The following is a 15940-nucleotide window of genomic DNA, read 5'->3' as shown; positions in this document are numbered from 1 at the left end:
CACTAATATCTGTCAACACACAATGGATAAATAAACAGAATGGTAAAGCAAATAACACAAACAATTGTTAACCCAGTTCGGTGCAACTCACCTACGTCTGGGGGCTACCAAGCCAGGAAGGAAATTCACTAAAATAGAATTAGTTCAAAGACTATCCGTACACTTCAACAAGTTACAGTATTTCTCACCTAATCTCTACCCGTGCAACTTCTACCTAAGCACTCTTAGATATGAGAACCCACTCACTTCCCTTACAATCACACACCAGTGATCTTAAACAACAACCCCTTGTGAAAAGAAAATACTTTTCAATTACAAACTCTTGATTTTACTTCACAGTTTCAATCAAGAAGACACACTCTTGATCTTGCTTCACAACTTTGATCAAGAAGACACACACTTGATCTTGCTTCACAGCTTTGATCAATAGACACACACTCTTGCTTAACATCTTTAGAGTGACAAATTACAACCACAAATCAGTCAAATTCAATCATCAATGGATGACTTGAATGACCTACAAGTCTTACGACTAAAACAGACACAAACCCTAGCTCTCTCTCTCTATTTCGCTCAGTCTTGGTTGTGTGTTCAAACAGGTTTTCTAGGTCCCTTTTTATAGAAGCATTGGACATCTTGAAAACCCTAAATATATTTTCCAATCAAATCTTTTTATAACAGCTGTAGAGATCTCCTTGGAAAATAAGCAAATCTGGTTGTAATCCATGATTGAATGCGCCAGCTAGCCATATCTTCAATCATCCAAAGATTGTCATTAATTGTGCAATCACAAAACACCAGACATTCATACTGAATGTTCTGTGTACAGGTTGTCATGACATCGGGTCTGACATTCTGGAAAAATCCTACATAATCCAATTTCCTTTTATAGCAGGTACAACCATATCAGATACCATGACATTGTGTATGTCATCTGAAACAATCCTGCATGAACATGTCTTTCATCTAAGCTCCAGCAGGTACATCCAATATCAGAAGCCTTGTCATTTTATGTGGCATTCTGAAACAATCCTGCTTGCATATGTTCTTTAACTCCAGCAGGTACATAGAATATCTAATGTTAAGACATCACACATGACATCTTGTGAACACTCTTTGTTTTACCAAAATTGCTGCCAACACTTAGAATCAACAAACTCCCCCTTTGGCAAATTTTGGCTAAAACATATATCTGTCCTTTTTGTTCACAAGGCAAACTATCAGCAGTTTAAACAACTTAACAGTAGTTTAATCAGCAACAGAAGCAAAATAATTACTAGCTATGGCTACTAGTAATACACACATGCACAAGGGTACTTCTCCTCCCCCTAAATCTGTGCAACAATCAGAATTACTAGTTATGGATGCAACTAGTAAGACACACAAATGCATAATGCACCAGGGTACTTCTTCTCCCCCTAAAATTGTGGATACAACAACCATAACAGCTACTGAACTCCAGTACCTGTACCAGTCAGAATGTCATACTGACATCTGCTACAACATCAGCACCTGTGCACCTCTTTCAATAATAGATGTCCTTCTGTCCAGCCACATACAACTTTCACACATCAGCTTCCATATCAAGCACTTCTCCCCCTTTTTAGTCAAAATTGACCAAAGGTGACCAATTAGACAAAATAAATGTCTATTAGCCTAGCAGAGAATGTTAGAACAGATGTTATAGCATGTTAAAACAAAAAATCAGGAAGTACACACCATCATTAAACACAGCTGTGATAGCTGGAATAATGAACAAATCCAAGGAACTCATTAAGAGCCCTAAATATTACATAACAGGCATCAAGAGGACTGCCACAAAATACAAAAACAAAAACCAAAAAAGACAACAACCTTCCAAACCGTAGCCCAGCTTCCACCACACCTCCTAGTCTTTAATTCAAGCAGGAACCATTAATCAAAAGAGGAAGTATCACCTTCACCTTCATCTTCATCTTCTGAACACTCAGAGCTTCCAGAGCTGCCACGGGATTATGCTTTTCCATCTGAGTCCTTACCATCCTTTTCTAACTCTTCTTTTTCCAGGTTACAAATAAGAGCTTCCAAAGCTTCTTTTCTTGCCTTTGCCACCTTCATACCCTTCTCCAATTCCTTGCAGGTATCTTTCAATTGATCAATTAGGCTTCCTTGAGATGTAGGCTCTCTTCTGACTGATGTCATAACATCATTTATATGACTTCCCTCAAACAGCTTATAATGAATGGATAGAGGGGTTTTTCTCCTGCTTGGCATGTCATTAGTATTGAGTATGCCTGGTTGTTGGCAAGGATAATGCCACACATTTTTGGAAGGGAATGCAATAGGTAACTTCACAGCATTTGTAGAAGCATGTTTGATGGTTTGATCAAATATGAATTTCCCAAAATCATGGTTTATCTTGGTTCCAATTGCATGAATGATCCTTCCCAGGGCAATGGAGATGGTAGAGATATGATTAGTAGGTACCCAATTTGCTGAACCAATCTTATGCAGAATGGCATATTTCACAGTGAGCTTACTAGCTGATAGGTGTTTCCTACTAGGTCATTCCTTAACTTGGCCAACTGTAATAATTCTACAGACCTCATTGTCTGTGGTCTCTAGATCTACTCCTCCATCAGTTCCTCTCCCTAGGAACTTGTTGGTGATAGTAGGTGAAAGTTTCACACACTTACCCCTTACAAACACTTTGCAGCCCTCCCTGCTGCTTCTTTCATATATCTCCTCAGGGATGTTCACAATGAATTCTTTGACTAACCCCTCATAGCACTGAGGCAGAGCAGTCACAATTTTCACAAGACCAACTGTCTTAATTAACTCCATGACTTCCTTTACTTCACTTGCTTCTTTTCCCAATTCTCTTTCAACTACTACCCTTCTTTGAGTCACAAACTTCCATTTGGCAGCACCACCTTCCACGTGAAACGAGATATTGTCAAGATGAACAGCAGCCACTTTGTTTAGAGACTTCTTTACAGGCTTCCTTTTAACAGGGGAAATGTCTGAGACATCATATTCGACATCCTCATCAGATTCAGAACTCTCACTTTCCTTCATCTTCCTGACCTCTACTTTACTCCAAGTCTTGGAGGGACCTATACCAGCAACCTTTTTCTCCTTCCTAGATGTCCTTATCTCAGCCATACTCTTCCTTTTTCTCAGTCTATTAGCTACACTTGTTTTCATAAGATTGACCAACATGTCATCTTCTTCCTCAGACCCTTCTTCCTCAATGTCCTGGGCAGTATCAGGGGACATACTAGATAAGTTTTTTCCAAGAGAACATAGTCCCTCAGGAGCTACTTCCTTTTCTGTTTTAGATGAGTCATCATCTTTCTCAGCTTGGGTTTCCACCTCAGGTGAGGGGTCCCTTCTGGACAGAGGGGTAAAAATGTCCTTAACTCCATGCTCTTCATTCAGTATCCTAGTAACTAGGTTTCTTATGATGTGATCAGTAGAGTGCATGTCCTCTTTATCAGGCGATTTTTCAGGAGTGTTACCTTGCTTAGCTCTAGCCATGGAAGGAGAGCTTGGAACATTACCTGGTATCATACGCAGAGGAGTTACGTCCATCAAATCTTCATCTAAAAATTCCATGGAGGAAGTTCTAGTATGAAAGGATTTTGAGCTAGATGTTGACGGATGTTGAGACATGTTGTTGAACTTTCGAGAAAACTTTATTTGCCCTAGCAGAGGTTCTTTGAGAAGTTTGATGAAGATGGAAAGAATTGTGTTCAGGCAGAGTGTGCAAATGAAATAGATGTTATTTCCAATACTAGGAGATGATTCATTATTAATGTGTCTTTTTCTTTTCATTGGGCAGACAATATTTTTGTTACCTTTTCCACTTCTCATTAATTGCCATATTTTCTCAAGAAACCAATCCCCTAATTTTCCCTTTTCATATTTCAGTTGAACAACATACCAATCCCTTGCAGTCCTGTTGGTTAGTTGCATTTCATGCTGTAGAACTATGAGTTTGTTTTCAACATATTTTCTACATGAGTGATGAAAGCAAGTGATGTACTTGGTCCAGTTGTGCTGAATATGTTCTTTGGACAAAGGTGTACCATCCAGGTTGTCATAATATAATGTCATAACATCGAGTGTCACATTGTATATAATTATCAGTGATTTCATCCAACTTGGTTGAGCATTGTTGCTTTCATCTGATATTTTCTCAATTTCCTTTGCACTCATAGTCCCTTGTGTCTCAGCAAAGCTCTTACTACCTTCAGACTTCATACCACCAGTCATATGTTCAGGTGTTTGGGCCATCATGACCTTTTCTTCCTTGAGGTTAGGTCTTAGCATCCTTATCTGACACTTTTCCTTTCCCTTGATGATTCTTCTTGCAACTGTACTCATCTTAGAGGGGTTATCCATTTGAGAGCTCCACATGTAGCAGTTGTTGTTGGTCCTGATTCCTTTCATAATTACTTCACTGTCTTTGTTCACAATCAGACATTCAGTTTTAGTGAAGATGATATTCAGACCTTGATCCCCTAGCTGACTGATGCTTATTAGATTTGAAGTCAAGCCCTTGACCAGTAGAATATTGTCAAGTTTAGGAGCTCCAGGACACTCAAGCTTGCATATCCCCTTTATTTCACCTTTAGCTCCATCACCGAAGGTTACATAGCTTAAGTCATGAGGGTGAAGATCAGTTATCAAGTCTGAGTTCCCAGTCATGTGTCTAGAGCATCCACTATCAAAATACCGCTCTTCTTTGTGAGCCATTAGACTTGTAACATTAGTCTTAGGAACCCATTGCTTCTTGTTGATAGGCCTGTGATGTTTGGGTCTGGGTTGATAGTGAGTCTGTTGATGAACATGGTTAGGATAACCATACAGCTTATAACAGGAAGACCTAGAGTGTCCAGATTTCCCACAGTATTGACATCTCCATCTTTGGTGTTTGCCATCTTGTTGTTTTCTCTTCTGATGATGCTGATGAAAGGAGGTAGGGTAACCATACAGCTTATAGCAGAAGGGCCTTGAGTGTCCAAATTTCCCACAGTAATGACATCTCCATCTTTGGTGTTTGTCTTTCTGCTGTTCTTTCTTCTGATGGTGTGACATATGATCTAACATCTTGGAATTGCTCTTACTATTGCTGCATTTAGGTTTAGCTTGAGGTTTGCAGCCAGTGTAACTACTTTCAGCCTTAGTTTTATGGTACCCTATTCCAGATTTGACTCCTGTGATTTGTCCAGTTTGAAGAATCTTGTCTAAGGAGTCAGATCCATTGTTCAGCATCCTTACATACTTGGTTGTCTCTTCTAGTTTTGAGTTTAAGAGCACAACTTCAGTTTTTAGCTTGAAAATGGTTTCCACATGTTCTGCTTTTTCTTTCTCCAGTTGTACTATCTTCTGGCTCTCAACTTGTTGATCTTCATCTAGCTTGACCTTTAGAGCCACAGCTTCTGTTTTCAATTTGGAGATGGTTTCCAACTTTCTACCTTCTCATTCTCAAGTTGAGTTATGTCTTTCTCCTGGTTTAAAGACTGCTTGTTTAGCTCTACACTTTTCTGACACAGCTCTCTGTAGGTAGAGGCCAATTCCTCAAAGGTTACTTCACCATCACTTGAGTCTTCATCAGATCCCCATCTTCCTGTCAAAGCAGTCACAAGATTTGCAGCCTCCTCTGTATCACTCTCATCTGACCAGGTGGCAGCAAGACTCGTCTTCTGCTTCTTGAGGTAGGTACCACATTCTGTTCTAACGTGTCCATACCCATCACATTCATAGAACTTTACTTCTTTTCCTTCTTTGAGATTTTCTTCTGACCTTACTCTTCTTCCATTGCTGATGTCAGATGAGATGTTTTTGACATTTGCCTTGGATCTAACATCCATTTTCTTTAACAATCTGTTAAACTGTCTCCCCAGCATTGCAACTTCATTGGCCCACTCTTTATCCACATCTTGACTGGTTTCCTCTTTTGTGTTGGATACAAAGGCAATGCTCTTAGTTTTCTTTTCAGTTCCCTCAATCAATCCCATCTCAAAGGTTTGGAGGGAGCTAATTAGCTCATCTACCCTCATGTTGGAGATGTCTTGAGAGTCTTCTATGGCAGTCACCTTCATTGTAAATCTCTTAGGGAGTGACCTGAGTATTTTTCTTACCAACTTTTCATCTGTCATTTTCTCTCCCAGGGCTCCTGAAGCATTAGCAATCTCAAGGATACCCATGTGAAATTCATAAATGTTTTCATCTTCTTTCATCCTTAAGTTTTCAAACTTGGAGGTGAGCAGCAGAAGTCTAGACATCTTTACCCTAGAGGTGCCTTCATGAGTGACCTTGAGAATGTCCCAAGCATCTCTGGCCACTTCACAGTTATTTACCAGCCTGAAAATATTCTTGTCTACCCCATTGAATATTGCATTCAAGGCTTTAGAGTTTCCAAGAGCAAGATCATCCTCCTCCTTGGACCATTGTTCTTCAGGCTTCTTCTCAGTGGTGGCTTCTCCTTCTTTAGTAATGACAGGATGCACCCAACTTGTTAGCACAGCTTTCCAAGCCTTGTTATCAAGGGATTTCAGAAACGCTACCATTCTAGGTTTCCAATAGTCATAGTTAGAACCATCCAAAATTGGTGGCCTATGAACAGATCCTCTATCTCTTTCCATTGTACCAGAAAGTATTGCCCCTAGATCTCACCCAGAACCAGAGCAGGATGCCTGCTCTGATACCAATTGAAATTTTGGTATCAGATATAAGATGTCGAAGGTAATGTTACGACACTGATATCTGTCAACACACAATGGATAAATAAACAGAATGGTAAAGCAAATAACACAAGCAATTGTTAACCCAGTTCGGTGCAACTCACCTACGTCTGGGGGCTACCAAGCCGGGAAGGAAATTCACTAAAATAGAATTAGTTCAAAGACTATCCGTACACTTCAACAAGTTACAGTCTTTCTCACCTAATCTCTACCCGTGCAACTTCTACCTAAGCACTCCTAGATATGAGAACCCACTCACTTCCCTTACAATCACACACCAGTGATCTTAAACAACAATCCCTTGTGAAAAGAAAATACTTTTCAATTACAAACTCTTGATTTTACTTCACAGTTTCAATCAAGAAGACACACTCTTGATCTTGCTTCACAGCTTTGATCAAGAAGACACACACTTGATCTTGCTTCACAGCTTTGATCAAGTAGACACACACTCTTGCTTAACAGCTTTAGAGTGACAAATTACAACCACAAATCAGTCCAATTCAATCATCAATGGATGACTTGAATGACCTACAAGTCTTACGACTAAAGTAGACACAAACCCTAGCTCTCTCTCTCTCTCTATTTCACTCAGTCTTGGTTGTGTGTTCAAACAGGTTTTCTAAGTCCCTTTTTATAGAAGCATTGGACATTTTGAAAACCTAAATATATTTTCCAATCAAATCGTTTTATAACAGCTGTAGAGATCTCCTTGGAAAATAAGCAAATCTGGTTGTAATCCATGATTGAACGCGCCAGCTAGCCATATCTTCAATCATCCAAAGATTTCCATTAATTGTGCAATCACAAAACACCAGACATTCATACTGAATATTCTGTGTATAGGTTGTCATGACATCGGGTCTGACATCCTGGAAAAATCCTGCATAATCCAATTTCCTTTTATAACAGGTACAGCCATATCAGATACCATGACATTGTGTATGTCATCTGAAACAATCCTGCATGAACATGTCTTTCATCTAAGCTCCAGCAGGTACATCTAATATCAGAAGCCTTGTCATTTTATGTGGCATTCTGAAATAATCCTGCTTGCATATGTTCTTTAACTCCAGCAGGTACATAGAATATCTCATGTTAAGACATCACACATGACATCTTGTGAACACTCTTTGTTTTACCAAAATTGCTGCCAACACTTAGAATCAACAGCAGTTACTTTTGGTTTCCATTCTCGAGTCAAGGATATTAGCATTTTAAGGTCTTTCCGAGAGCAATTAAATAAATCATCAAGTGAACAAATCTTTTTTGCAATGCAACAATGGATTCTCCGGGATACATTCTGAACATTTCATATTCTTGACTCAATGTGTTTAATCTTGATCTTTTAACTTCAGCGGTTCCTTCGTGAGTCTCCACCGAAGTGTCCCATATTTCTTTTTTCGATTTATATTGAGATATGCGGAAGAAATCATACATACTTAATGCACTTTGAAGAATATTGATAGATTTATTTTCATTAAGTATTATTTTCTTATCGTCTTCATCATATGAGCTTTTAACCTTAGGAGTGTCAACACCATTAACCATATTGATTGGATTATGTGGACCATTTTCAATGGTTTCCCATATACCATCTCTTTGTGCTTTCAAATGTGCTTTCATGTGGATTTTCCAGAAGTCAAAATATTCTCCAGAAAATATAGGGGGGTTGTTGCTACTACCACCATCTTTGAAAATTGGGTTTGCGCTTAAGGAAGCCATCTTCTAGATCCAAGGAGCAAGTTACCAATAACCCGCTCTGATGCCAAATGTAATTTATGAATAAGCCTAAGAGATTTTATTATAGTTAGATCTTCCTAAACAAGCCTCTAACCAAGTTATCAAGAACACTCCTCTTGAAACTTGTTTCACAAGAAAATAAAACAATCCTTCCTTTTCTTGAAACTTATCTCCAACAATCCTGGATGATAAGTAACCACGCCTAATATCAAACAATCCTTTATACTTAGGAATTTATAGTAGTAATTTGTATAAGTAGAAATTTTGTATAATGGACAAGATTTAATCAAAAGATTAAAATCTTCTTCTCTTTCAAAATATGAAGATTCAAGATCAAATTCTCTCTAAGTGCTCAAAGATACTTTGAAGAATATGATATGAAAATGTATTTCAAAAGGTATCTTAGTGTAAAAGTTTTGTTGAAGAAATAGGCAGAGAGATTTTAATTTAATTGAAAGAGGTAAGTGTATAATGAAACTTTGAAAAGTATTTTTAGTGAAGAAAGCATCCTTTTAAAATATCATGGTTATGGTTAGAAAAAGACTGAAGAATCGTTAGTGAAAAGATGTGAAGATTTCCATGAAAAGATATGGTGAAATAGTGTAAAGAGTGAATGAATTCGTTTCAGATTTTTCAAAAAAATAAATAGGACCAATCGATTGATAGTAAGGACCAATCGATTGACATAAGGCAAAAATTGAAAAAATTAACTTGGCCCAATTGATTGCTTCATACCATCAATCGATTAGCTCAACAAAAGAAACGAATTCTTTCAGAAAAGAAGCTTTACTCAATCGATTGTAACAAAACACCAATCGATTGGTGCATAAAAAATGTGAAAATTTTCTAAGTTAAAAATACCTAAAAGATGCAATCACCCAACTTTTCATCCAAAAACACAATGATGTTATAACAAAGTTTTTTTAAAGAAGGCATAATGCATGATCAAAAAAAACTTTGAGCACTAAAAATGTATATGTCAAGAAATTCATATACCTTAAAACTTGATCCATGAAAGTCTTGAACAAAGTTTTGATAAGATCCTTCTTTTTCCTTCTTTTGATATGGAGGTTTGAGTTTGAAATATTGTCTTCATCAAAATCATGTTGGAAGCTTGTCTTCACAAACTGGTTGAGGTTAAAAAGCTTCCACATTTCTCCTTCAAAAACCATATCACTTTCATCAACAACTGCACAAATGTTGGACACAATGTCTGAGACATCTTTCCCAACATTCATAATGTAACTCAAATTCAACAACCCATGAGAAATACCATCATTATTAATCATAAATTCCTTTATCAACTTAGGAACACCATATCCATCATTCAACATTGTATTTAAATACTGAGCATTACTAATAATCTCCATAATTTCATAATATTTTAGTGCTTCAACGTAATATTCCTTTTCAAGAGCCATTTTTCCCACATATTTCTTCTTCTTCTCGAGAGTCTTCTTTTCCTTAGTAAGAGTAGGGATCTTCTTGTAAGATGAGTCCTTTTAGCCTTCAACACACCCTTTCTATTTTCCACCTTTTTCTTTGACATCTTGTTAGACCTTTTACTATGACCAATATCTTTACTAACACCTTCATAGACATGAGGAGACCTATCACGAACTTTAATGTTCTTAGAAATAGAACCTGCATCAGCACTGACAGGATCAGTAACAACATCATCAATGTTGTCACTCACATTATTCACCTTATCAATTTGAGACTTTGTCTCCAACATGTCGGATAAGATGTCTGGCACATCTGTATCAACATCTTGATCTCCTAGATTGGTTTCCTGGGTCTCATCAGCAACAATAATGTTTGGAACATGTTTCCTAACATACATCTTACTACAAAAATTCATCATACATAGAGGAACACCAATATCAGCTGCACCAAACACAAAATCATGTTTTTGAATAATCAAAATTCCAAAATAATGATAAGGAACTCTAATAGGAAGAATTGTGCCATAATCACTAATCTTCTTTGGCTTTTTCTTCTGAGCCACCATTCATTGTTCAATGTTGGGAGGACATTCAGTGTGACCATCAGTCTTCCCTTCAATGAAAACTCCTTGCACGAGTCTCATAAATTTCATAAGTGGTAATTCATAAATATGAGTAAGATGTTAAAGACTTTTGTATGACATCTTGGTTTACTTCCCAATTTGGCACTCTCCATAGATTTTTCCTTCTTCAATCATAAGTTTTGGCAATCCGTTGGCAACAACTTTAGATATGATCTCCTTCATGATTTTAACCTTGGACGATGGCTGAGAGATCCACTTATAACAATTGTCTTTGTATCTTGAACCCTTTATTAGCACCTCTTGATCTTTGCTAGAGACAATACATTCAGACTTATTGTAGCTAACATTCATACCTTGATCACATAGTTGACTTATGCTGATAAAGGTAGTAGCTAATCCTTCTACCAATAACACATCATCAATACAAGGAAAAAATGGACTAACCAGTTTTCCTATGCCTTTGATTCTTATTCAAGCTCCATTGCCAAAGTTAACATAACTATCAGAGTAGAGCTTTAGCTCTTCAAGATAACTTTGTTCACCAGTCATGTACTTTGAACATCCACTATCAAAATACCAATCTTCTCTTGAGGGAGCTCTAAGTTGTATGGGCCATAAGACAAGTGACAGTTTCCTTTTGTTTCTACATTTTCTTTACTTGAGTTTTCTTCCCTTCCCTTATGTTATGCCTTGGTTGACTATAAGACTGAGGATATCCATACAGTCTATATCAAAAGGGTCTTATATGGTCATATTTTCCATAGTGGTGACACCTCCAAGATGATTTCTTGTTGCCTTTGTTGTGAGGGGATACATGTTAAGCAAGATGTTGGGACATGTGGTCCTTCATCAGAATCTCATATTTCTTTTCAGGAGAAACAACCCTCTTTAGGGAAATTTGACTTTTTTGTTCATGGAACTGTAGTCAAACCCTATAGCCTTCTTTTCTCCAATCTCCAAGATCTCATATAGCATATCAGAACCATTATTCAACATATGAACAAATTTTGTCATATTGTCAAGTTTGGATTTTAACAATGTGACTTCCTCTTCTAGGCATGCAATGGTTGAACCAAGCTTCTCTTTTTCAAGGATTAGAGAACTTATGGTCTTCTTTTTTTTCTCTTATCTCGAGCAAGATTCCTTCCATTCAGTGAGCAACTATCTATATGTTTCAGCAAGTTCTTCTACTAACATCTCTTCATCACTAAACTCACTACAAGACTCATATTTCCTAGTAAAAATCATCATTTTATTATTTATTTCTCCTTCACTTTCATCATTAGATTCAGTCCAAGGGATTAATAGTCCAATTTTATGTTTCTTTAAGAAAGTAGGACATTCAGATTTAATGTGACCAAATTCTTCACATTCATGACATTGAACTTCTTTGCCTATGTTCAAGGTAATTATGTTTGACACCTTGACTGGAACATTTGTCCTCCAACTTCTGTTAAGTTTCTTCAAAAAGTTGTTAATCTTTCTCCCAACAAGAGTTATAGCCTATGAAAAACTTTATCCACCTTGATCTTCATCCTCTTTAGTGTTAGACACAAAAGTTATACTTTTGTTCTTCTTTTTTGATCTTCCATTTATAGTCACTTCAAAGGTTTGAAGAGATCAAATTAGTTCATCAACCTTCAAGGTGCTTAAATCTTGAGCTTCTTCAATAGTTGTTACTTTCATGTAAAACTTCTTAGACAAATATCTGAGGATTTTTCTGACTAGCTTCTCTTCTGAGATCTTCTCTCCCAAGACAAATGAATTATTGTTAATGTCTCTAAGTATGATGTTGAAATCATAGATAGATTCATCTTCATCCATTCTCATATTCTCAAACTTTGTATGAGGAGCTGCAGCCTTGACATCATAACCATGGATGTGCCTTCATGGGATGTTTTGAGAATCTCCCAAGCATCTTTGACTTTAGTGTAAGAACAAAAATTGTTCTACAACAGATTCCAGGATTTTGATGATAACAAAAGATGAAACCAAAATGGCACCCTAACGAAAAGTTTCTAAGTGTGCAGGGTTCTAAGGAAAGAAGAAAGAGATCTGATGACGTCATCAGATACAAAATCAAATCAGATACAAAATATCAAAAGATCAGAAGTATCTGAAGTGGAAACACGCTCTAGAAGATCTGAGTCCAAGCAAAAGCGGATCAGGATATCAGAAGCATCTGAAAAAGAAGTGCACTCTAGAAGTTCTGACTCTGAACAACGGTATATCATTCCAGAAGCTCTCAGCGTCATCTGAAGACATCATCAGAACTCTTAAAGATTCCCAGAGCCACGCAGACTCTGATATCGGACTTCCTTATAGAAAGAGTAACGGCAACTTCAATCTCAAATGGAAAGAAACTATTATTGGAAAGAAGTTATTCAGGGAGACAAAGTTGTTTTGGCAAGAAACAACAGAAGTTATGGCATTAATTCCTATTCAAGACAAATCATCTGCCATCAATTTCAAAGGTCCTTTCACCCCTATATAAAGGACAGCAAACAGCATTGAGAGACACACCAACGCACATAAACGTTTTACTCTCTCTCTCTCTCTCAATCTTTCACGAAGCTTTTGCTTAGAACGTGAAACATTCTTTTGATCTTACTGTTGTAATATTTTGCTTATCCTAGAAACACTCTAGATTACATTGTCTTTTTATCTATTGTTTTATTTCCTCAAGTGACTCTGCGCAGTCTGTATACTTGAGAGGACTAAGAGATCTTTCTCTTAGACGTTGGTTGTAAACTATCTTTCAAGAATAGTGGATTAAGTCCTTGTTGAAGGCGAAATCACCTTGGCCGGGTGGACTGGAGTAGCTTTGTGTTATAAGCGAACCAGTATAAATTCCTTGTGTGGTCTTTGTCGGAAAAAGCGCTTATTTTACAAAACAATTCAAACCCCCCCCCCCCCCCCCCCCCCTTTCTTGTTTTTCTCACCTTCATTTAGTACATGTGTTGATCAATCTAAACATGTTCTTGTCAACACCATTGAAAATAGCATTCAAAGCCTTGGAGTTTCCAAGAGCTTCATTATCTTCTACATCAGTCCATTCAGCTTCAGGCTTCAAATTTGTTGTACCATCTTGAGAAGAAATCACATGATGTTTCCACCATTTAATCATAATCTTCCAAGTGTTGTTGTTTATGGATTTCGGAAAGGTAGCCATTTTATCTTTCCAATAGTCATTATTGGTGTCATCTAAAACATGTAGTTTGTTGATAGACCTTTCATCCTTTATGTTATCCATAAGAACAAAAAATATCTCCCTAGAACTCACACAAACAGAACAGGGTGTCTCTCTGATACCAATTGAAATTATGTTCATGAGGGAACATATGTTGGACACGATGTTGGGACAACTGGTCCAACATGTTAAGCAAATATGACAACAATATAACAGCAAGAATGACACAAAGCAGAAAGCAGTAAAATAACACAAGAGAATTGGTAACCCAGTTTGGTGCAAACAACACCTACGTCTGGAGGGCACTCTACCCAAGAAAGTAAATCAACTACTTTGAATTAGTACAATTAGCTTTTTGTGAACATCAACCCCGCGATGTTCAATGCCTCTTCCTAATTTTAATGACTTTCTATTTAGGTATCTTCCTAAATATGAGAACTCATCTCCCTTTCTTTTAATCACTAATCCCAAGTGACGAACCTAATAAACAATTTTTAAGAATGTTGAATAAAACTCAACGAAACAATATCAACACTAATCCATGTGACTGAAGTAATAGCTTGATGTACAATTTACACAACCACTTTGTTCTCAAGCTTATAGAATTAGTTTCTTGGAACAAAGTTTTACAACTCAATGAGCAAACCAACAATTATGCAAAGTTACTGAAATATAGTGTGGTATACACAAATAGATTTAACATTAATACAATATTGGTGTAGAATGCAAGAAACAACATACTCAAAAACCCTAGGCACAAAGAACTTAATATTGTGCACAAAAACCTTGTCAAAAGATGAGAATTTAGTCTCCTTATATAGAAATGTCTTCTAGGATTTTTCTCCTTAGATACCTGCATTTAATCCGACCAAAATAATAGTTGAATAAGTTGGATTTTATTTGCTCCATAAATATCTCTAACAAAAGATATGATTTGTGATATTTCAAATTCAAATTTAAATCTCCATTTAAATATGATTTGATCTTCACTAGTTGTCAAACAAATCACACAAACATTGTCAAATCTACAACAAATATGATTGAGATTAAATCAGAAACAACATCCATCATGGCCTTCTGATCAGGGTCAGATGTTGCACTGCACACAAGTTGGAACATCATGTTCCACATGTTGCACCAGTACATCCAAATTAATTCTACTCCATGAATTGTATATCTTATTTGTAGAGTGAATCTTGGAAAGAATAATTTTGAACCGAAACTGCAATACCATTTGTATGTTGCCAAAGACCAAATGTTATAGCACACATGTTGGAACGTCGTGTTTCACAGGTGTCCCTTCTGCACCAGAAACAACTTGAAAAAACTCCATGTTGTTTTTCATCATGTATTCAATCCCAAAAGGACCAACAAACCTAAGAACCCCACCTTTGGTTTGAGAACCTGAAATGGAGATGGATATGAGGTGATGATGATGATTTCTTGCTGCCTAATTTTCTACCTAGTTCTCTTTCTTACTTGGTTCGAATCCCCATATCAAAGAACCTAAGAACCTCACATTTGGTTTGAAAACCTGAAATTGAGATGGATATGAGGTGATGATGATGATATATGGCTACCTAGTTCTCTTCCTTACATGTTTCACCTCTAAACTTCAAGAATCTTGTACATGCATGAGGGAAATGGAACTTGGATCATGATTTCCTCCTTCTTTCTCCAAGACTCTCTCTAGATCTCTCTTTTCTCTTCTATCCCACTCAAATTCGGATATGAGGAGAGAGAAAGAGTGCAAGAAAATGAGGTTTCTCCTTCTACTTATGACCTATATAGTAATCATGGAAATGTCCACTATGCCCTTACTTTTTGAGTGAAATTACTAAGCATGTCATCCCTTCCTAATTAGGGAATATATGGTTCACTAATCCTAATTTATTCTAATGACATTCATTCACTAAAAAATTTAGAACATGATTAGGAAAACTGAGGGTGTTACATCCTCCCTAGTTTTGTATATGGTCAAGTGAGTAACATTAGTTTCAGGTCACACAATCAAATATATGAATCTGAAGTTCTTAAGAGATTCAGAAGAAAAAAAAATCAAATGTTTAAGGGAATGTTTGAATGAAATCAACCCTTGTAAGAATGAGGCTGACTCCCATATAAGATAAATTAGAGAGAAAAAAATGTTTGTGACAAGTAAAAAGGTCGGTCTCAGAATTCTCGTCTTAATCAAAATTTCATGAATGAAATCAAGGACTTGTGAGCGAATGTTTTGGTCTGGACCAA

This window comes from Lathyrus oleraceus, chromosome 2, assembly GCF_024323335.1.
Source record: "Lathyrus oleraceus cultivar Zhongwan6 chromosome 2, CAAS_Psat_ZW6_1.0, whole genome shotgun sequence".
Classification (NCBI taxonomy): Eukaryota; Viridiplantae; Streptophyta; class Magnoliopsida; order Fabales; family Fabaceae; genus Lathyrus; species Lathyrus oleraceus.
This window is presented reverse-complemented; position numbering follows the sequence as displayed.